This window comes from Drosophila sulfurigaster, chromosome 3, assembly GCF_023558435.1.
Source record: "Drosophila sulfurigaster albostrigata strain 15112-1811.04 chromosome 3, ASM2355843v2, whole genome shotgun sequence".
Taxonomy (NCBI): Eukaryota; Metazoa; Arthropoda; class Insecta; order Diptera; family Drosophilidae; genus Drosophila; species Drosophila sulfurigaster.
The window spans coordinates 4442002-4466452 of NC_084883.1; the positions used below are offsets into that span (position 1 = coordinate 4442002).

General features: G+C 34.3%; 1 protein-coding gene across 1 annotated transcript in view; it reads right to left on the minus strand.

Moving 5' to 3' along the window:
- LOC133841724 (uncharacterized) overlaps positions 1–24451 on the minus strand; it is a 78787-nt gene that overhangs the window by 35481 nt on the left and 18855 nt on the right.

A 24451-nucleotide genomic window follows, 5' to 3' on the forward strand; every position in this document is an offset into this window, starting at 1 on the left:
TTCAATTTGTCCCATTTTTATTAAAGTGTTCAATCAATTAAGATAAAAACTGTTAGGAAAAATAGGGGTTGAAATATTAATATTAATTTAATAATACATTTGAATAATAGTTTATATTTTCACAAAATCTTCGCTTCAAAATAAAAGCATATTTTATAAAAGAATTTTTTTGTTTTTTTTTCGTTTTAAGTCGTTTCACACATTGCCAAGCGAATGTATTCTCAAAATAAATACGTAAAATATCCAACAACATAATATTCAATATTTATTTCATATGTGACATGAAAATAAATGCATACTTCCTTGAAAGTTTTACCTCAGTTTTGCTTTCACTTGAAGACTTTTCTCACCTTCCTCCCCAGTTATGCAAATTCCACTCACATGGCAGATGAAAATCTTACTAGTAAAATTTCACACTTGCAAAATAATTTCAGAGAATAGAGAATTTTTCGTATTTTAATTGCAATTTGGCAAGCAAAGCATGTTGGCCAAAGAGATTAAGACCGAGTTTATACACAAAACTTTTGGGACAAATAAACAAATATCCTCGCATGTGCTGAGGGAGAAACCAAATAAAACAAAAAACCGACAGCTACTCGTACAACAAAAATAAAAATAAAAATAAACACAAAAACAAAAACAATAATAATAATAATGAAAAGAAATGCAAGAAAGTTTCTCAATGTGGCGTGTGAAAGAAATAATCATAAATTTTCATTAAAATTAAATTAAAAAACTTATTTTTAGACAGGCGAAGGCGGCGCATAATAAACAAGTTAAAAGTCTAACCATAATTTGGTTTTGGGCCACATGAAAGTAAACAAAATTGTAAGGAGAACGAAGCAGAACGAAGCCAGAGGACTTTATAAATTTATGCCACAACATATGTTGCTCTTGAACTTTATGAGCAGTTCAGCCTCAAGCGAGAAACAAGTCTTCCCCCTTTACTTGCGCCGTTGTTTACAGTTTATGTACAAGTTATTTTTTTGAGTAGCTTCCTCAATTGCGGCTGCGGCTCTGTGCCGCAGCCATAGCCATGTTTGGCAGCCATGGCTAAGACGCAGCTGCCAAGCGAAGTTACTTGCCAAGGGTAGATTGCCTATGCAATTCTCAGAAGAGCTGGCTAAAAACAACACAACATAGGAAAAGTTTTGCTTTTACGCTCAATTACAATGCAAAAAGTTTGACATGAAAATAACCGCATGGCAAACTTGACTGAGTATTTTTCTGTAATGCTTCCTCAGGCTGCCAGCTGGAATGCAACTAGAGAAAATATACAAATTTTTCATTGGATCGTATCGATGTCATGACACTATTTAAACTATGCTGACCTAAAACAAAATTAGAAATCCACAATACTGCATGAAAAGAGGATGTTAAATAATTGTAAACATTTGGCTGAATAAATAAATCAAATTAAAGCTCAACGCCGCATAATCAGAAAAGTAAATAAATATGCAAATAATCGTTATACGAATCCGGGGGCAGCTGCATATTGTTGTGAATAAACACAGCAAAAACCAGTCAAATATATATGTGCCGATATTTGTTTTAACAAATTGCTCAAAATCACGACACAACAACAACAACAGGAACAATAAAAGCAACCAATGCAACAGCAAAAGCAAACATAAATTTATTGCATTTGAATTTGTCGCCATTTTGTTGCAGGCGGCTCTGGAAACTGAAACAAGTCGACAAACCGATTCATAAACAAAACGTTTCGAGCGTGATGAGCGCGTGCATAAAACAATTACAATAAAAACTGTTCTTTTGGTTGCAATCGCAATAAATGAAATAAAAACAAATACCACGCGGACACATAAAAAATTCAGCATAAATGAAAGAAATAAAAAATAGCCCGAAAATCTGAACAAAAATTACAAACTATTCTCTTTTGTTTTCTGTCGTAAAATATTTCAACTTTAAAAGTGGTGAATGCAAAATTCGAGAGTTTAAACGCAGTGTGAGTGCTCAAGGTGATTCATTAATGAATAAACGTATGATTTTTGCGAATGACATCTATATAAATGAATTGATATGCAATCAAAAGTTTAACTGCAATTGTAAATTGCGCAATTTGTACAATGCTTTGTTATTTTAATTCTTATGTTGCCCATTTAAATTGTGCTTTCAGCAGCAACTAAAAATAGAAAAAGGTATGTCAACAGTTGAATATTTTTACTTCTACTTTCAGTGTCAGAAATTAACTTTTCATTCGCAATTCTTAATTTTTAAAATATTTACGATATAATAATTATGGTATATTTTGAACAAAGTAGTATATTAATATACCAGTATCATTTTGTATTTTTTTGGGTATATTAATTTGATACTCGGCTGTAACTTTCTTACTTGTCACTTTAACAATTTAAATGCAACTAAAATAACGATGAAAATAAATTTGCTCCGATTGCAATTAATTGATTCTTATAATTTGGCCATAAAATCAACCTTGCTTTAAAACCACTTTGTTAATCTGTATTTAATTAACAAAATGAGCGCCATTAAACAAATTACGGTGTTTGGCATTGATATTTAATACACTTAAATTTCCCATTTATTTGCAAACTTTTCGCTTTGTTCTTTATTCAACACTTTGAGGATGAGATAATGCGCAATGATTAACCAAGAAAATGGTCTGTTAGCTTCATCAAAAAGGTTCAACGTGTTAATGTTAATTTCGTCATAAATCCCAAGAAAAATTCGCTGAGAATGTATGATTTCATTTACTATATTTTAGCTGAGAGTTTTCCCCAAGGGTTCGAAGGGCGTAAAAAATACTTTTTAATTGGGAAAATGTCTAGGAATCCTTCTTGTTTAAGGACAGAAAGTCAAGCTAATATAATTCCAAAATTATGCATAATAAGCAAATGCACACACACACAGTTATAAAGAGAAGGATAGACTGAGAGCGAGAGAAAGAGAAAGGAAGGAAAGGCTGGCTGCCAATTACCGCGTCGTTTCATTATGAAATTTATCGTATTACGTTGATGAAATCATTTGAAGGTTGCTGCTGCCTGTGGCTCGGCTAATTTCCCCATTGGCTGCCAGAGCTTTAGCCTGTCTGTATCTTTGTATCTGTATCTCTGCCATTGTAACTGTGCATCTCACCCTACGCGTGTGTGTGTGTTGTATTTGTGTGTGTGTGCCTTTTGTGGCATGACAGACAGACTTATTTGCTGCCAGAATTGTTTCATGTGGCGCGTTGAACAATTAGAGAGCAGGAGCTCTGCTTGACTCTCTCTCACATCTCTCTCACCTCCTTCTCCATGGTTGCTTATGCTTTTGTGTGCTGTCTGTATACAATATATATAATTACACATGAATTTCAATATCCTGCGGCTCCTTGGCATCCGTCTATTTGCTGTAGGCTGATAACATTGCTATTCGGCTTTATGACGCCATTTCCCACACTCGACGCGACTTTAAAACTTTAATGGATTTGCTGCTTGCCTCTGGACTTGTTACTTTTCTCAGTGAATTTGTGTTTATATTGGTATTTGTTTTCGTTTTCAATTTCTATTCCAAGCCTTTTCTCTCTTGTTTGCCCTTCGTTTCTCCTTTGTCGTAAAATCCAATCCGTATATCGCAATCCGTATTCCAAAAATCATTCCACTCTTTGCAGTCTGCTAGTAATTTGGCAAAACTTTTAATGTACTCGCAGTTTTGTGGCTGTATTTGTATTTATTTTGTCTTTGGCAGCTGCTGCTTACACTGCTGCCTTCTCTTTGCGTTGCCTTTGCCTCGCCTTTGCCTTGTAATTGAGTGTAAGCGCTAATTGGAATTTTGATGAAGTTCGGCGTGAATTTTGCAACAGAATTCGAAAGGAAGCATGAGCAATGCGCAATTATGTAGCTCGCTGTTGAAAATGTTTCGAATTTCATGCGGTCGCTAATTGTGCGTAAGTCTCTGTGTGTGAGAGGGTGTGATAAGTCCTGTCTTGTAGGCACTTCAGCTGGTTAGCAAGTATACGCACTGATGTACAGCACTGAGTAACTGCAACTGGCAAATTGAACTTTCGAAACCTTGTCAAAAGTTTAGCGTGAAAGGAAAAACTTTCAAAATAACGCATTGTGACTGCCGATGGCATGCGATGGGAAGCATCAAAAAGCTTTCTTCCTCTATGGTAACCAATAACAATACTCAGGAAAAACCTTGCTAAACTGACAGACTTTTTTGACAAGTTCATTCCGAGAGAATAGTTAGTTTTATTAAAGAGAAACACACACTACACCCTACAGTTAGAAACGCACACAGAAATATTTGTATTTTAAAGAGTAAATAGAATAAAGAAAATTAATAATAACGTGTTATTTAACATTTTTGAAAAGTTATATATAGTGAATATCGATTAATCTTATCGCTGCGAGCAATCAACAATGAAAGCAACTATTTTGATATAAATAAAGCTAAAGAATCAGCTTATGCTGAAAAAAGATTCTTTTGATACTTTGAAAATTAAATGGAGTGAATTAAAAAAAGTCTTACTATATGTATTATTAGTATTCAACATTTCAAAACAACGATGTGCTATTTATTTTATATCTTGCCTTCCACAAAAGTGAGTATCTACCCAATTAAACGCTGAACTTAAGAGTTAAAGATTTTTTTAATTTATTTAACAGCAAAAAAAAAGAGTCGATTGCACAAACTGATTTTGTTGATGCTTCCGCCAGTGAGTGAATGAAAGAATTTTGAAGAAATGTTCTTTGGTTATTTCTTATACGGTATAAATTGATAATATAATATATGTAACAGTACACGATTTAGTGTTGTTAAACTTAGTAATTACTAGTGACGACTGACTTTGGTACCAATGAATGCTGCTGTTACTGAACTACTTCTGACATTTGCTGATACCGATGCCTTAGTGCCTATCGACTTAATAATGTTAACCGAGACCTCAGTGTCTATCGACAAGCCTCCATCTCTCCTACATATGAATATGTAAGTTGTATGTATATTCTTGTGTAGGCAAGTCTCATAAGAAGAAGACTACATGCAGGCGGTAAGTACTCTGCTACTTTGATTCGCAAACGCACAAATACTAATAAGCTGAAATAGAGTGAAAGAGAGAGATACACTCTGCTGCTGAGTGAGATTTTTGCTTAGAACGTTAAACTGACTAATTGGAAAGGGATGCCAATAATTCTGGTAAATCTCGTCGCTTGACTAAATTCTTGTGTATCGAGGTTGCCGAGTTTTAAGTCAGTCTGTGAACGGGTATAACGAACAGAGCTATGCTTATCGGGAGTAAGATAAGAAATAATGATGAAACCTTCATTAAATGATTCTTCGACGTGTACATAAATGTAGATAAGTATTCAATATTTAAAAAGAAATTTAAAAATAAAACAAAATAAGTATTGCATGAATTTAAGCGCTAAGCTCAAGAGTTAAAGACAACAACAGCAACAAATTCGATATAAACATTTTATTCCAGTTTACTTAAAGGCTAAAGTAAAAGTGTTTGTTCTGCAAACAAATGCTGTTGATGCTTCTAACAGAAATATTTACTTGTTTAATATTTACTATGGCATATGCAATTTTCATATGCACTTCTGTGACATTTCTAAAGCACTTGCAACGCTGAGTATCAGGCAGGCCTGTCGACCCAGTTGTGGCACTCATATTATTGCGGAGAACGGGTCCAATCAAATTACAAAAAAGAAATCTACACAAATGGCAAAATATAAACTTTTTCATGGCAGTCCGGTTTGGTTCTGTTCGGTTAGGTCACTGCGGCAATTTGTCTAATTTTCTGCAGCAAAATGCAAACAAACATGCATAAACAACAACAAGGACAGCAAGCAACAGCAACAGCAATAACAATAACAAAAGGGAACTTTCCAATGGACAACACACATTGCATATGCATATTGCGATGGCAAAAACTTTTACTAAACCAATTTTTTGCAGCTCAACTTTTGCTAGAACTTTGTGTTGATGGACTACCGAGAAGCAAGGACTAAGACTGAGACTGAGACTGCGAATGAGAATGATTGCAAGAGTTGTGGCACTGTGTGGAAATGCAAATGCAGTAAAGCGAACTTCTGGCAAGCTGAGCAAAAGGGGTCTAAAGAGGCTTTTACCTGCAGTTCCTTTTTCTTAGTCATACTCTTATACATACATACATACACATGTATTTACATACTATGCATGAAGAGTTGACTCTTCCTGACTTGGAAAATGAAAACATTTGCGGGCTTCTACTTGAAGTTGTTGTTGTTCTTCTTGTTGTTGCTGCTGTTGTTGACAAAGCATAAAGTGCTGCAACTGCAAGTGCGAGAGCAAGCAGGTGAATCCACTGTTTGCTTAGAGACTGTCGTCAACTCGGAGTACGGAGTACGGAGCGGAGTACAAAAGCCTGGTAGCCGGACTGAGTTTTTATTATGTCACACAAGTGCTTCCTATGACACACAACTTCCTGGTTGAGGTTGGAGTTAAAATCATAAAAAACGCAGCCAGCGTTCAAAGGCAACAACAAAAACATAGAATGAGAGAGCAACCATATCAAAGCCATCTCCGTCTCTGTGTGTGTGTGTCCAAGTCGCTGCACTTGAGCAACTGCCAAGCAATGAGAGTCTATTGTAAGTGCCACGCCCACTGGTTGTATACTTTATTTGTGTGTTCGGTTGACTTAAACATGCCACAGAGCAAGTCCTTTGTTTCAACAGTCTTAAAGCCAAACAACTAAGCAGGACGTATCAACTCGTTAGGGAAACATATTTTGCGACAATGCTTCTTAATTTATTTTGTTTTTCTGTTTAGTTTTAAATATTAAAGAAATACAATTACCAACTATCAGAAAGATTTGAAAGAACAAAGGGTAATATTATTATATTTATATAGTATTTAATTAATATTGATATTGAAGCTTTAAAGCTTAAATAACAAAGTTACGAAAAGCGTTGAGTACTGTCAATACATTGATTTCTAAATTATAATATTTATGTCTACCTATTAATTATAAATTTGTATAACAATTAATAGAAAGCATTTGTTGTTTACAACAAAATCACAAATTATAATTTATTTCGAACTAAATTATGTATGAAAATAATATTTATCTATTCTGTGAACTTTTAATTTAATGTAGACATTGAACTGTCGGTTTTACTTCAATTAAAATTAGATACTGAAGACTGGAAATCCTAAAAGACAAATAAGAAAGCTTCAGTCAAGTATTTACATATTTATATTGTAAATAATAATGACTCTTATACTACTTCTATTTATTTTTGAAGTTGAGTATTGTTTGCGGTAAAACCGTATCTCAAATGCATACATATGTATTACTATTTTTCAATTGATTTATTATACCTGCTGTAAAAAAGTTGCCATAAAACAAATGGAATGCTTACTAAGGAGGCGTTTAACATTTTTGTTATTCATCGTTTCACTCATTGCACTTTGCACGCTATTGAAATTCTTTTGTTATTAAGCCAATTACCTGGCTGAATATATTTTCTGAATGAACGTGAAAATGGACTGTGTTCGACTAGCATTTACCTCGTATATTCAAAAAAAGGTGAACTCGTTTAATTTATATATCCGATTGACTGTCAAACTCTGCCAATCACTTAAATGCTTTAGAGAGTATCCACATATGCACTGTTAATTTTTCAATCAAGGGAATTGCATTGGGCATTTTACTCGATGTTTGCAGCTTGCAGACCAACAATTATGTTTGCCTTTTATCTACGAGTTTGAAAACTGCAAATGCTGGCGAAAATGTGGTGAAAACTTTCGAGGGAGCATTTTCATTATACACATTTCATCATTGTTTCAATTTCCTTTCCTTTCCCTTCTCTTTTTCGCATCTCCTTGCGAACGCCGCTAATTGAACATTTTTTATACTCGGTAGAGAAGAAGGGTATAATAAAATATATTTACCACACAGAAGGAGGCATCTCCGACACCATAAAGTTTGTATATCCCTGAATAGCATGTGTAAATTTGAAACTAGTCACGATTTTTGGTATACATGTTATAATAACTACAATAGAAGTTATTCAAGATATAATTTTGAAGGGCAAAGCACGCCTATTAGGTTCGTAGCTTCTTTGGTTGACAATCTGGAATATTTTTTACTCGATAGTATATTTTAAATGTATTACTACATCGAAATACCAAAACTAGAATTTGGTATTTTTGGGATTTGTTGGTATATTAATATAGTATATTTTTGGAATATGGTTTTATTGAAAATGGTTAACAGGTACATCACAGTCGAGTACATTGGACTCTTAATTTCTTACTCGCTTTTTGTGGACTGTGAGGGGAACTCTAGGATGTGTAATGGAAAAGTCTTGGTTTCCTTTGCTTTGCTGCCTTCCTCTCTGTCTTATTTCGTACGGTATCTCGCTCTTCTCCTCTCCGCTCCCTCTGCTGCTCAACCTCAATGCAAACAATCAAGCTTTGGCGGCGTGTTGCCGCCAAAAATACTATGCTCGCAGCAGCCTTCGCAGCAATTAAGGTGCGCATCATGCATTTTCCTAGGCACAGTTAGAGTTCTCTTTTCTCCTACCCACCACTTTCCCTTTTCCTCTGGCTTCTCGATATGCCAGCTCCAATCGCGGTCGCAGTAGCCGCGTTGCTTTCAACTTCAGTGGCGTTTTTCATTTGGCAATTTGCATAGTTCAAGGGCTTCTCGACGGGGCCTCTAACTCAGTTTTTTAGCACGCGTTGCCATTGGCACTTGGCTCCTAGCCGATGACCCTTACCTGCCCCCCCTCCCCCTTGGCCTCAAAAAGTGTTGAGTGCTGGCCCCAAAAAACCAGCTGGCAACATATTCGATTTGAGTTCACTTGGCCGCGGCCAACGAAATGAAATTGTTGCTTCCCTTCGAAATATGCGGGCACAAAAATTTGATTATCTTTTGCGATATGAACGAGATGGAGAATCTGTTACTTTTTGCCTCTTTTTCATTTGTTGTTTGATTTGGCTTCAACTACGAATGGAGAAGAGTAGGAAGAAGCAGGTGCTATTTTTTTTGTTGTGGAAACCAATTGCAATGCGCAAAATGTGCGGCCCTTGCCTAGTTTGAATTGTTGCAGAGCCAACAGCTTGCTTTGGACTGTGTTTGAATGCCAAATATGCTCGAGATGCAATTTATGCCGACGGCATAAAAGTAGGCCAAGATGTGCTGAAGAGTTTCAGTGACAGAAGAAGTAGAAATTTCTTTTGTCTTTGCACACTGAAAGTGTTTTACAAAACAGTTGTGGACAAGCAGAAGATTTTTCAATTCCATTTACTTCAATTTGAAATTTAAATTTAACGATTATATATATATATATATATATATTTATATTTTATTGTTGTTCAAATTATAATGCTCAAAAATTGCTTACAAATTCAATAATTCAAAAGTATTCTAATATATAAATAACTGCACTAAATAAATATAATAATGTTGTTCAAATTATAATGCTCAAAAATAGCTTACAAATTCATATTTAAGCAAAATATGACTTAACTAATTCGTTCCTCAAAGACAATTTCAGTATTATAAATGAATCTAAATATTATATTTGATTATTTTAATTATATTAATTAGAACTATTAAATACAATTATATGTATAAGTGAAATAAATAAATTAAATAATTTATTGAAATTATAATGCTCTAAAATTTTTTAAAAATTGATATTTAATAAAAATATGACCTCACAAATTCGACATATTAGGTTTATGAATAGTACTAAATATTATTAAAAAAAAATAATTAAATTAGATTGAGGAATACCATTTTATGAATAAATGTAATACATAAATTTAATAATGTTCGTTAAATTATATTGAAAACTATTTAATGAAACTGTAATTAAATGAAATAATTTGACAAGTTTATAATTTCACAACTTAAGATTAAAGACTCAGCATAATTTTCTATACAATTGGAGAATTATTTTTTATACCACAAAATCACAACTTAATTGGGACTCAACTCTAAACCATCTCTTCTTTCTACATCTTCTTCCAAACTCAAACTCAATTTTTTTCTCTTCAAGTGTCTCTTATTTTTTATGTTCTACTTTTCTAACTAGCGAGTAGAATAATTAATTATTTTAAAATGGTTTCTTTGTATCTAATTATGACATAAGCGTATTGTAGCACATATGTATGTATCTGCTATACAAATAATCGTCGTATAAATGTTGTCTTCATTTCTCATCATCAAGCTTGGGTCTGATAATTTTATATTTTTCCATTGGCTTTATTTTGTTTAACTGTATTAATCGAATTTTAAATATTGCTCTTGGAGATTCTTATTTAATTTAACTAAATTTTTTATAACTAATTTTCATTTAAAAAAATTGCAGTGCATTTGTCATGGATTCCTTATGCAGTATTCCCCTTTGGGGCAGCTCAGGCGCATTTAATGCGCGGCAACAACTTGTGGGCCATCAAGTTAAGCCGTGCTGTGAGCAGCCGCAAAACAAACACACAGAGCGAATCCGCTATCCACCGAGTATTTGCCGCAAAGTAAGCGCAGGCTGTCAGCAAGGCCAAAAATGCAACTTACCTGGCTACAACGAGGGGAGCAGAGGGGAGGGAAGGGGAGGAGCTCAGTGGGCGAGTGGCGAATAGCGCTGCATGTAAATCCCTTCAATGATTAATGTAATTTCACGCGCCACTTAACGTTATCCTTGCAAGGACATTATACTTAATTGCAGCGTCAGTTTGAATTTAACCGTGACTCGCCTTGGTTTGCTCCGTCTCTCCCCAAAGTGCCCCTCACTCTCCCCCCTCCACACTCGCTTTTTTCGTTAACTGGAATCACCTGAAGCAGGCGAGATATGCGGGGGAGGCTGCGGCTGAGGCTGAGGCTGAGGCACATGGCTGAGTTTTCGCCAGAATGCTTTTGCCGTGCTCTGCTCGACAACCATGTCGAGTTGCCGTGTGAATTTATGAAAAAGATTTGCATGCTTGCGGCCATTTAAAGTTAAAAAGCACACGATTTTTGTGCACACACATCATTTGCCGCTGCCAGCACAGGACAGGACAAGGACAGGACTGCCTCCACCTACAGGATGTCTTGCCCAGCAATTGTTTGTGCCACAGCAGCAGCTGTAGCTGCAACTACAGCCTCAGCTGCCAGTTAACTTTCCATTCTCTTTTTTTTTGTGGCCATTTTCGCCGAGTCGTTGTTGCCATCGTGAAAATGGGTTAATTGCATAATTTGCGATTTTCATGTGCAATCTTCTATAGTGGGCGAAAGGCGGCCAGAAGGGGGCGTGTTCACTTAAAGGTGTGTCATCACAGCAAAGTTAATGAAGCACGAGTCTCACGAAATGATTCAATCAGTTTGCTCTCATGTGAAATTGGGCCAATTTCATGTCACTTGATGCAGCTAATTCAATATTTATGTAATTGTTTATTTTGAAGATATCATACCTGAAATGAAACAATGAAGAGAGAATAATAATTAGTTTTTGTCTTGTTTATTCTGAGTAAAGTTGTGTTGACTTGATTGCTTAACATTGATTGCAGTTTAAGGAACAACTGCGAAATAATCTTTGTCTTAATTGAATTGTGTTTACCTTTAAGCAAACAATTTGTCCAATGACTTTAAGAATCAAATTTCAACTAAATTTTTGTTGCAACTTTGCCTGAAAAACGTTGATGCTCTTTGGCTTTGGTTTGCTTAGAAAATTTGCAAAAATGAAATGAAATAAATGGATAAATGCTAAATCCATGAGGTTTAACAAGCCACAGTCAGAGCAGAGAATCAAAATGAAAATTACCTAAACAGCAAAGCTCAGAGTGAGAGCAAATACAAACATTGCAAAGAAAAGGAGAGACTGATGAATGGCAATCTCTATAAAAATGTTATCTGCATAGATTGCGATCTCTGTATTCCGCATTTGTGTGCTTTGTGCTTGCAATGAAAAATCGAAAAGGATAAACTTGAAAACCAAATTGTTGAATGCTGAAAATGCTCGTAAATGAACGACTCTCAATGTTGTGTCTGTTGCGCTTCAAAGGGAATTGAATAAAGTTCTAGTTTTGCAGCAAAACATCTCACAACTCACTTTTCAACTTGCAAGTGACTTGCCTCAAAGAACGACAGCTGCCCAGGTCAGATGCTTCGAAGCGATGAACTGTGTGCATTTGAGTTTATATTTTTGAGTCAGCTCTCGATTACTTCTGCGATACCACGCAAATAAACAAATAAAAAAGGTCGTATATATTGTATGGAAGTAAGTCAAATAAAATAATATAAAATAAAACAAAACAGTCGGCAATAAAATAAATTGAAAATATTATAAAATAAAAAAATAAAAAATAGAATACAAAAACAAAAATAAAAAACCAAAAATAAAATTAAAATAAGAAAAAATCCAAATTAAAATAAAATATAAGAAAAAATATAAACTTATACAAAATATATATAAAAAATAAAAAACAATACAATAAAAAAAATAATTAAAAAAAAAATTTTATTAGAAATCTCATTTTTGTTTAGATTGTACTGATTTATAGAATGTAACTTGTTTAAATAATTAATCCCGTGAACTTAAAATAAAATCTTAATTTTAAATCAAAGAGCATATATCATAGGATATGAAAAACATTTTTTAATGTTATTTTTTAAGACTAATTTGTGTATTATTAAGTAATTTCGATATTTTCGATTGATTTTTATACCCGCTACCCATAGGGTAGAAGGGTATTATAACTTTGTGCCGGCAGGAAATGTATGTAACAGCTAGAAGGAGGCATCTCCGACCCTATAAAGTATATATATTCTTGATCAGCGTCAACAGCCGAGACGATATAGCCATGTCCGTCTGTCCGTCTGTCCGTCTGTGTGTCTGTCCGTCTGTCCGTCTGTCCGTCTGTCCGTCCGTCCGTATGAACACCTAGATCTCAGAGACTATAAGAGATAGAGCTATAATTTTTTTTCGACAGCATTTGTTATGTTTGCACGCAGATCAAGTTTGTTTCAAATTTTTGCCACGCCCACTTCCGCCCCCGCAAATCAAAAAAAACGAATAACAAGCGTAATTTTAAAGCTAGAGTTCCGAAATTTGGTATATACAATAATAACTATAGTAGTTATGATTCCTGAGAATTTGGTTGCGATCAGATAAAAATTTTGGAAGTTATTAAAGAAATACTTTTGTATGGGCAAAAACGCCTACTTACAAGGGGTCTTAGTTGCTTTGGCTGACAATCTGGTATATTGTGCCGTCTAAGGTATACTTTGAATGCGGTACTACACCGATATACCACATATACCATTTGGTATATTTTCAGTATTTTTGTAGTATATTTGGTATATTTTGTGAAAAATATCGCAAAATATATTGTTTTTATTTAAAATGGGTAGCGGGTATCTCACAGTCGAGTACACTCGACTGTAGCTTTCTTACTTGTTTTATAATAGAATTAGCAATAATAGGTTTTTATACAACTTCATGCTCAAGGTGTCTTTTTGTTAGTATCTAGGAAATTATATTATACGAATTTATATATAATCAAAATTACTTTTGTGGAAGTGTGTCGTTGTCATTTATTTCATCTCGTTCAGTTCTTAGAATTTATTAAAAATTTTATTAGCTTGTGGCTTTATTATCGCGTTATTGGTGTGATCGCTTTATTATCTATTCTCTAATTTCTGTTTTTTCTTATCGATAGTTCAATATTTTATGTGCTGTGTAATACTTAATGATAATGATAATACTTAATGATTTAAGTGTTGATAAATACCGTATCGGTTACTTAGTTTAAGTGTTGGATAGTGCTTAGAAAATAATTGTAAATATTGCTATTGTAAAGGCATTTTCATTTGTTGTTCTCAATGTTTCTACGATATCTTGCAGTCGATGATTTAGATGAAATATTAGTTGAGCACGCTTCTTGCTGACTGTCATTTTATGAACTCAAGCAAGGACACAAATACAGATACACACAGAAGAGTGAAATATACACACACACACACACTCACACACACAGCCTCTGGCATGTCTTTGGTCCGAAATGACTTTTGCCTTTTTGCGGTGTATTTTGCTGGTCAAAGGCAACAACACGAGTAATAACAACAAACATGAACACGAACAAGAACACGAACACGAACTCGAGAACTCGGAACAAGTTTATCTAAATTGCTGGAAATGGCTGCAGCCAGGAATACTTTAAGCTGTGGTTGGGTTTCCCTGTTTGCCCTTTGACCTCTCCCCTTCCCCTCCCCTACATATACACTCACTCCACTCTCCGCCATTCACTCGCATCCTTTTCTTGTATCCTTGTATCCTTGTATCGCTTGTATTTACTTTTTCAATGTTTTGCCTTATTTTGTATCTGTAACTTGCAGCTTGAAAGTTGATTTGGGTCAATGCTGTTTGTTTTTACAGCCAGTTCGAGTTGATTTCTTTGGTACGCTCATCGAAATAACCTAAAACTAATTGGTTTGTTAATTAAAAACTGGTACTTCGTCCGACCATTTGTTTTCCTTTCCTTTGAATTTATTTTTTCGGCTATCTTTTTGCGGAGAAAAATGGTTTTCTATCTCGACATTTGCTGTTGATTTTTCATCTTCCGATCAGAAGGTCAAAGAAAGTCAAGAAAAAGCATATCATCTGGTTGACTGCAGTTTTGTGTAAAGTCAAAAGCCACACGATATTTTGATTAAGTTTTTTGTGGGTTTCCATCTTAGAGGTTAGTTGAATTTAAAAATTTGTATCGAACTTTAGTGAATCACATTCACATTTTAGCACACAACACACGAGTGTTTTCACGTGCCAACGGCAGATAATAGTTAACCAGATGTCTGCTCAAGAATTCAACCCAACTGGCCAATGTGAATGGAAGAGATTAGCAGGAGCAGAAGCAGAAGCCCAATTCCAATGCTGCCTCACTTTGTGGCATTGTCTCTGGCATTGTCAAATGCTGCTGCTGCTGTTGTTTGTGCAGCGGGGAAAGGGAACGATGACGGTGACAAAAATAACTGTTAATTCAAATGCAAAGCAAAGGTAACGTGCCAATGGACCACTGGACACGACATGCAAATGTCAATGCAAACACAACGCTCGAAGCAGTTCGAGTTGGCAAGCGAAAAGGAGCAGGAACTAAGGTAGAAAAGAGTAGCAGAGGGAGGAGAAGGCGGAGAAGAGCACTCCCATCAGCCATGCAGCTTGATTAGATATTGTTGCCATTGTCAGTTTCAGCTACAGCTTCAGCTTCAGCCTCAGCTACGGTTACGGCTTCGATCTCGAGGCATTTGCCGTTTGCTGGCTGGGAACGTGCTGCCATTAGAATGCCACTACAATATGCCATTTGCCATTGAATTTTCATAGACAGGAGCTTGAAACTATTCTGCTGCCAGCTGCCAGCTGCTTGCAAGCTATTTGCATATTTGTTTGCAGCTTCATGTCATCCATGGCATCCCATAAAAGTGTCGAGCTTCAGCTCGGTTCGAGCTCAATGCGATGCGATTGGGTTAACCAATATTGAAAACAATGCAAATTGACATGTGAACATGCGGCAATTATGCAACATTTTAAATGCGATTCGAGCTGACAACAAAACTCACTTATGTGGCCGAAGGAAGTAAATAGATTTTAACCAAAAATATATTTAATTTACAAGACTTCATTGAAAGTTCGAGTAAATGTGGAAGAACTTTTCGAGCTGCCCTCGCTGCTGTCATAAAGTAAATAATAAATTGACAACTGCAAATTGTGTTCGTAACTGTGAATCGGTTTCAACATCAAATGTCTATATAAATTGCACTTGATTGGCCTGATTCAGTTTATCGACCAATGGCATAAATTAAAATTGAGCCCAATTCCGATCCCATCACTCATACGCCACGTGTGTCCAGGCTGTGCACGCTGCCAACTGCCTCTCACACACATTCCCATTATTATTTATACTTTTCCTTGTTATGCATTTAAATTGTTTTCTCTCTTTTTTTCGGCATTTCATGTTTGGGGGGACTCGTTGACGAAAATGGTCGAAACATATTATTTGATTTGCGAGAACCATAAAATTTACATTCACATTTATTAGTTTTCCATTTACCATTTACCATTTTCCATTTACCAATACAGCAAATGCTCGAGAGTTAGTGGCAGGCATTTGTCGACCGGAAGCTGTAGACATGTCTAAGCGGCTTTTCATGTCTTAAGTTCGAAGCAATAAGGTCCACCAACTGGCAAAGCTTTTCCTCTGCTGCTGCTGCTGCTGCTGCTTGAACCTCGAAGTTTTGGCTACTTTGTGGCTCCTAATGACCTGCAGCTTACATGCGAGCGGATGTCTTGGCCACAAGGACATCAAACTTGATTCTGCTTGTGTACGCTCGTAAATGAAAATTTGCGGGTAAGTGGAAATGCTTGTGTAAAACTCAAGCTTACCGAATGCAAATTTAATGAAATACTTGTCGAACAACTTTAACAGAGACTCTTCATCACTTGCCTCGTTCACTTATCAAGAGATAATTTATACCTCAGTTAACTGGGCATCAGCTACTTACATAAGAAAACGCTTTAAATAGTAATGATTAACTTATTCTGAAATAAAATTCGTTCAAACAAATTTATATCTGAGCAAAAATTGTGTGTAAAATTATCAGGTTACAAAAATTGAATTTAAATGTTTTTGTGCAATATGCAACATTTATTTTATAAAAAGCTTGAATCCCTTCGATAACAACACTGCATAAATGTGATATTTCCATAGCAATATTATGGTTACATTTATCATGGCATAAAGAAGACACCTTTCATTATATTCGCTAACCATAAGGTAGAAGGGTATTATAACTTCGTGCCTGAAGAAAGTGTAACTAACAAACAGAAGGGTGCATCTACATTCCCATAAACTATATTTTCTTTATCAGCAAACATAATTCTTCAGTTAGAATCAATTTTTAGTACACACAATTATAACTAAATTATTTATAATTTCTGAAAATTTGGGTACAAAAAACAGCGACTGCAATTGGGTCTTATTTGCTTTGGTTGACAATCTATTTTGTATTCTATGGTATATTTTGAATGTAGTACTATATCAATATACCAATATACCAATATACCAAATATAGCCTTCAGTATTTTGGCGATATATTAATTTGTTTCTCCCTTGTTTCAATGTGACTTATATAAAAGCTTGCCTAACTTGCAAATACATATTAAAATAATATTTTACTTATATATTACAAAGCTTAAAATAATGAATTGTCATTTTAATGTCTGACAAATTACACCAACAATATTTCTGCTTCGATTTTCAGAGAGCAAAAAAAATAGTACAGAAATGTTTCAATTCCATTTCGGTTTAAACACTATTTATTTACTTTTCTGTGTTTATTGACTTCCTCTTGATAGGTCTCTGAGCAATTTGGAAACTGTGCGATTATGTTGACTTGGTCAATACAAATAAATTTACCAATTAGCTCAATAAACAGCCAATTTCCAATCGCCATAAAAGCTGTGCAACCGCATTTGCCTCCGATTTCTGGACCAGCTGCTGCACAGCTCTGTTTTGCGTCAGCTAATAAAAGTTAATCAAAATGCATGGTCGATGACAGAGCTAAAAACGGAGTTAAGTGCTTGACGCAGAGCCGCAGAGCGGCTTAAAACGTACTGACCCTGGCCAAGAGAGGACCCAACAGACAGCGCATAACTAACTAATTAATATTAATGCGCAGCGAATGCTAATTACCAACACACAACACACACACACCCAAATTTTTTTGCAAACACATATGATAAACAGAAATACAGAAAAGTAAGACAAAGACAATACTGCTCGACTAAAGAATAACCTGTAATCTATATACTCTATCTATATACTCTTTATAGTGTCAAATAATTAGAGTTAAAGAAAATTTAAATCAAATATTACAATCCAACTTAAGTAACGAAATTTAAGTAAACACATATTCAATTTTAGTAAACTATTAAATTAGAAAAAAATAAAAATAATCGAATATAATACAACTATAATCATATACAAATAAAAACTTTTACGAAACTAAAAGAATTTAAAAGAAATGGATATATTTAAAAGTTTTAATAAAAAATTCACATATTTAATAAGATAAATACTTACGATCTACGAAAAATAAATGTAAATTTTAAATTTCAATTCAAATAACATCATTAAAATATAACTTAACTAAATACATTATGTAAACATACTAAATTTAACAATTGCAATAAAAATTACCTATTGAATAAAAGTTTATTCTTTAGCTTGATTTTTTACGGAAAACTAAATTTAGGCTTTCCAGTGCAATTCAAATGACACATTTAATCTATAATTTCATAACAGATAGTATGAAAACATACTGAATTATAAACTATTAAACTATAATTTTATAATATATAAAATGTACGTTATAAATTATAAAATTGTAATAAAAATATCATGAACTTTTAACGGTCTGCGAAAAATTAATTTAAGTTTTAGAGTTCAATTCAAATGCCACAATTAAACTATCATTTCATAACATATAGTATGTAAGCAGACTATTTATTTATTTATTTATATGTTAATTATTATACAGAATAATATAATAACTAAAAGAAAGGGAGTGCTAGCAACTAAGGCCATCGACTCGACAGTTAATTTATATGTTGTTTAATAATTTTGTAAGCATACTAAATTATAAAATTGTAATAAAAATTAGCACGATCTCTTAACGCTAAACGACAAATAAATTTAAGCTTTAAGCTAATTAAACTTCAAGAAATGAAATAGAAACATATTAAAGAAGAGTCGTTCATAAAGGAGAGTTAATGCAGTGTTAAACTTGGCGAATATATTCAAGTGCCTAATAACGAAATTCTCATATTCTCTTCATACGATTTCCATCCTACAAGCTATGCAATCGAACTTCTTCTTTATGAATATTCAAAAAATGGAACACCATGTCGCCATTATATATATGTAGTAATCACAATCATACCCTTTTTTAGGCACTTAGTCGTGGCTTAAAGGGTATGGTAAAAAAAAGGCAAAGTATTTTGCACACAATCATATGAAACGTGCGCAAAAGAAATACTCAGCATACATGCATAAAATAATAGCAACAAGGACGAAAGGACCGAAAATGGAAAAAGTTTCGAGCTGCGGCTGCTGCATTGAAATGCAAGCAAATTGAAATGAGTCGCCTATCAGAGGGAGATTGAGGGCGGAGAGGCAGAGTATGGCAATATTCAACGTCAACACGTGTTGGCCATTTCAAAATGCAAACGCCAACGGCACAAGAGTGAAAAAGAGAAGGCAGAGAGAGAGAGAAAGAGATCGCGAGAGTCCATCACAGATTTCAGAGATTCCACCGTTTGGCAACCCCGTAGGCGCTTATTTGCTTATTCATAAGCAAACATTAACTTAATTTCCATGCGCATGTATGTGTGTGTGTCGGTGTACTGAAAATGTATCTGTGAGTGTTTGTGTTTGGATTGCAAAAAGCATTCCCGAAATGTGATTATCGGAGAGTGAGAAAAAGGAAGGCAACTCAACCAGAACGGGCAGCTCTGGCACCAGCTGCTTAATAAAGTGACTTGCATATGTGTCTGTGTGTATGTGTGTATGTGTGTGTATTCCCTTGTTTACATACATGTATGTGTGTGTGTGGGAGCGTGTCTGCCACCAAAATATATAAAACAAAAACAGGCAGTGAGCGGTAAAAATTGCATAAAACAACTTAATAAAAAAGAGTTTCGTTAGCTGGCGCAGATAAAATAACATTGCTGAGCTATGATGAGAATGCGCGACTTAGTAATACCCTGCACTTAAGATGTTAAGCTGTTATGAAATAATGTTAAAATAATGTAACTTTAAATAATATCGATCTGGAAATATTAATTAATAATTCTCTGTAAGCACTCTGATGTATGTTAAGTTATTTTATTAACATCTCTTTTGTAATCTTAAATAAAAAATAACCAAATTTTATTTATCTTTGTTTTTTATACTCTTACGGGTGATAACCACTTACAACAAATATTATCAAATATTATATGAATATTTATTATGATTATGATTATTATGAAATATGATTATATGAATTGCAAATTTCTCTAACCTCAAAGAAATTACATAAATTTTGATTAACAATATTGTAAATTCTATGAGCAAATGGAATGTAAATAGTTTAGAATCAGAAAATAAAAGACATCATTGCATAGCAGATATAATTGTAACTACTGTACATCATCTAGTATATTTTGCTAAGATGTTGGCTTGATTTAAATACAGTCCAAATATTGAATTATATTCAAACCAATGCCCAGACTCATTTATTTATATTTTTCCAAAACGTATGTCATCTTTTAATAGAACACCTTACAAATTTTAAAATAAGGCCAAATAATTATTTGTCATCAACTTTATATGTCAAATTTCAAAGAATATTTTTTATTATAAGATCATCAAAATAAAAAAACTAAAATAAGAAATAATAATTTTACATGAAATTAATTTGTAAGGCTTTATAAAATATCTTTTATTAGAAAATCTTTAAATTTAAACCACAGAAGTAATTATTTTGCATGATATTTATCTCTCAGCATATCTTTTAATAGGAAGCCTTTAAATTAAAAACGCAAAAAAAATAATTAATTTATGAGAAATTAATTAGTATCTTGTAATACAAAATCTTCAAATTAAAAGCAGATATGTAATTCTTTTGGATGCAATTGGTGTCGACTTTTATAGAATATCTTTTTATAGGAGATATTTAAATTTAAAACTACAGAAGAAATATTTTTTGTAAATGCAGTTTATTTGTCAACCTGCCCTTAACTGCTACGACTTTAACTTAATGACAAGAATATGTGTTTTGTTAACTCGTCGATGTCCTCTAAATATTATATAATATAAAATATCGAAAACAATATAAAGTATCGATTAAGCGATAAATCATAAAATACAAACGCTGAAGTTGAGTAGAAAGATCGAAATCTCAAAAAGAATAGTGTAGTTTAGTTGATGATTGTGCCTCAAAATTAAATAGTTTTTCCAGACGCATTTTATTTAAATGAATATAACTGTACTTCAAATTTAATATCGATATATGTAATTATGCATTGTTATATATGTTTTTATATAGCTAAAAACGATGTTTCTTTAATCTAAATGAGGACACTTCGCACATAAATACTTATATATACTTTCTTTAAACTCATCAGACTTCCGTGTCTATCCTCAGTTAGTTTATCAAGAAAAACACTAAGTAAATATCGCAAGTTGGCAAATTAAACATAAGGCAATGCGGTAAAAAGTATAATTGAGGGAAGAATGAGGAAGAGAACTATACGAGTGCTTGTATGTTTCGCGAGTGTTTATCTTAATAAAGTAACACCCAGTTTACAGCGATGGCAATTGCGGGAGGACATGCAAAGTGGCAGCAACAACGACGACGAGCGATGTTGCAGCACTCACACACATACACACTCGTGTGTGCTTGTGCAACATCAACAACTAGATATACAACATTGCGTGCAACGGCAGCAAAGAGAAGACGAGGAGACAGCAACATCAACAGCAACAGCAACAGCAGCAATGCGTCAGTGAAGCAAATAAACAACATCAACACAAAAATGGAAAACAAAATTTGCTGAGCAAACAGCAGAAGCAACAGCAATGGCAACATCGGACGTAACTTTGTTGCTATATAAATTTATAAGCGAAACTCATGGACATGTGTGTGTGTATGAGTGTGTGTCTGTGTGTTTAAGGATAAAGCACAAAGTTTACACTCACTCACACGGCGCGCTGCACATTGAGGCCATTTTGTTAATATTTAATATCAAATAAAGGCCGACACGGCGGAAAATGGAGGGCAGAGGAGAAATACAAAAAACGCGGACGTCGGTCAACGGAATTCAAACTGAAAATGAGAAAATGCCAAAATGGGAAATGGGGAAATGGGGCTTTCAAAAAAGTTGAGCGAGTGAGTTTTGAATAAGAGCTACATGCAGTTTACTTTTGGCTCTCCAGGCCATAAATGAATCCATCAAAAGTGACCGCAGCAGACAGCTTCTGTCTGTGTGTCTAGTTGTAGGAGGCAAACAATTGTCGAAATAAGTTATCAACTCTGAGAAATGGACAGCACTTGAGCTGTCGCTGGGAACGGGAAAAGTGAATCATGGACGTGAAACGTGGAACATGGAACGTGGAACGTTGAACGTGAAACGTGCCTTAAACTCTGTCCATTTATTTTGGCTTCTTCTGCTAGGTTAATACCCAATTACTGTGCAAATTACTTCAAGTTTTTCCCCTAAAACTTTTCCCATGGACAACGGGTCTGCTCATGTGCGTGTGTGTGCGTGCGTGTGTTTATGTGTGTGTGTGTTCATGCCATTAAAGTTTTGCATGTGCCTGAAGTGAAGACGTGTCCTCTTACAGCCAACCGCAGTCCACACGCACACATGCTTACTCACTCACACACACACACACACATACACACACACGGCATTTAAAGCTTTTTAATAAACGTCATAATTTGCTTAAAGTTTTCATATAACCAGGTGTTGAAAATAGCTTCAAGTTACCCTTTCCATATCCCCAATGAAATCGTGTCTCGACTCTCATTCTCTTTCTCTTTTTCTCTGGCTGTGTGTGCGTGCTAAGCTGCTAAACAATTTTCAAATTATCTTGATAGTTTCTCGCATTTATGTGGCATGGAAATACGCAAATTGGATTGCGTGGTCGAACATTTTCTCAATTTGCCGTGAAAGTGTCAATTACGAGTTGGCGGAAAGTTGTTCACTCAAATTGAGGTCACTTTCTTTGCTCGAAGCTAATATAATTACACTCAGCCAACATAATTTGCTTGCTTGTGAAATTTGTATATTAATATACAAATAATATAGCTCCAAATCAAAGAAAATATTAGTATTTAGAAGACTGCTATTTATGTTCATTCATTGTATTCACACATTGTATGTACATATTTACACATATAATATTAATGTAAGCCTTTGTAAGTATTTGACTTGACTTTGCAAAGTTGATTTTTATAATATGAATTAATTCATTATAATGTTGAAGTTAATTTTCATTTATATTTAAAATTCATTTACATTTATGAATTGAAACTTATTGTTAAAAATACTTAATCAACGTATTTACCAGTTTGTTTAAGTTATACGAACTTTACATATTGTATCTTTATTCTGAGTGGAAACTTAAAAACTTGGCACATTGAACAAACGAATGAAATAAAATAAAATCACACGTTGCATATTCATATTTACACACATATGTTATAGTCACTGATTGTTGAATTATTCAAGGGATTAAGTAAATACATAGTTCTGCTGAAAATGGCATTCCACCGCTGAAATATGGGCAAATATTCATAACACACTTAAATTACGAGTGCTTGCTTAAGTTAAATACTTTTATATGTATGTTATGTTTTATCCACGTTGATATTATTTATTTTATATTTTGAAAGTTTATTTATTATACTGATTTTATTTGATAATCGGGTGGACGCTTCATTGCGTGGTTGACTTAAACAGTCAAAAGTAGAGATCACTATCGATAGTTTATATCGATAAAACGAAAACTGACAATAGTAATTATCGTAGAGCAAACTTTGTGGTACAATGGTATTGGAACTCAACTAATGCATAATAATTTATTAACACGTTACCCATTTAATAACCAACTACACTAAATAAAAGAGGTTTTCCAAATGTTTTTCAGTGAATGAAATTGCAGTTGATATTTATATTTGAATGTAATTGTGCCAAAAATTTCATACATTAAATAAGTATATTTGGCTTTCGACCCAGCATTGAGTAGAGTGACATTCGAAGTTGAGCAAAGCGAACATAAAATGCTGTCTTCGTATTACATAAATTGTAGATGTATCTGTTTACTCGAGTGTCGTCATAGATTTGCTAGCATGCTCTCGAGAGACTCATAAAAAATTTATCTTTTGCAATGCACGTTTTAATTTTTTGTTGAGCAACAGCAGCAGAAATAATAGTGCACATTTGGGACAAATAGAAGAATGCTCGCCTATACTGAGCACACACAACATATGCGATGTCAAAAGTGAGCCACAAGGGTTAACGGAGGGGGGTGTAGTGAGTATAGATGGCAGCAACTTTCTGCCCCGTGCCCTGGGGCTCAGAAGCTGAAACAAAATCAAAAGCGACTGCGCTGACATTCAATGGCGAAATGCAAAACAGCGGACGGAGATTACAGCCAGCGCCCAAAGGAGCGCACAAAACTTTTACTTTGACATATCACACAGACACACATAGATAGCAAGAGAGAGAGAGGGAAAAAGATAGAGATACACACATGGTAAACAACAAAACAAAATAGTTGAGAGCAAAAGCCAAAGCCAAAGCCTCAGCCTGGCGCTTTTTACTCTGACCGCCGCCGGGCACTCGAAATGCATATGAAAATGGGATTCCCCCAAGTTGCCTCTGTGTGTGTTGATATTTGTATGTTTTTTAGCTACAAA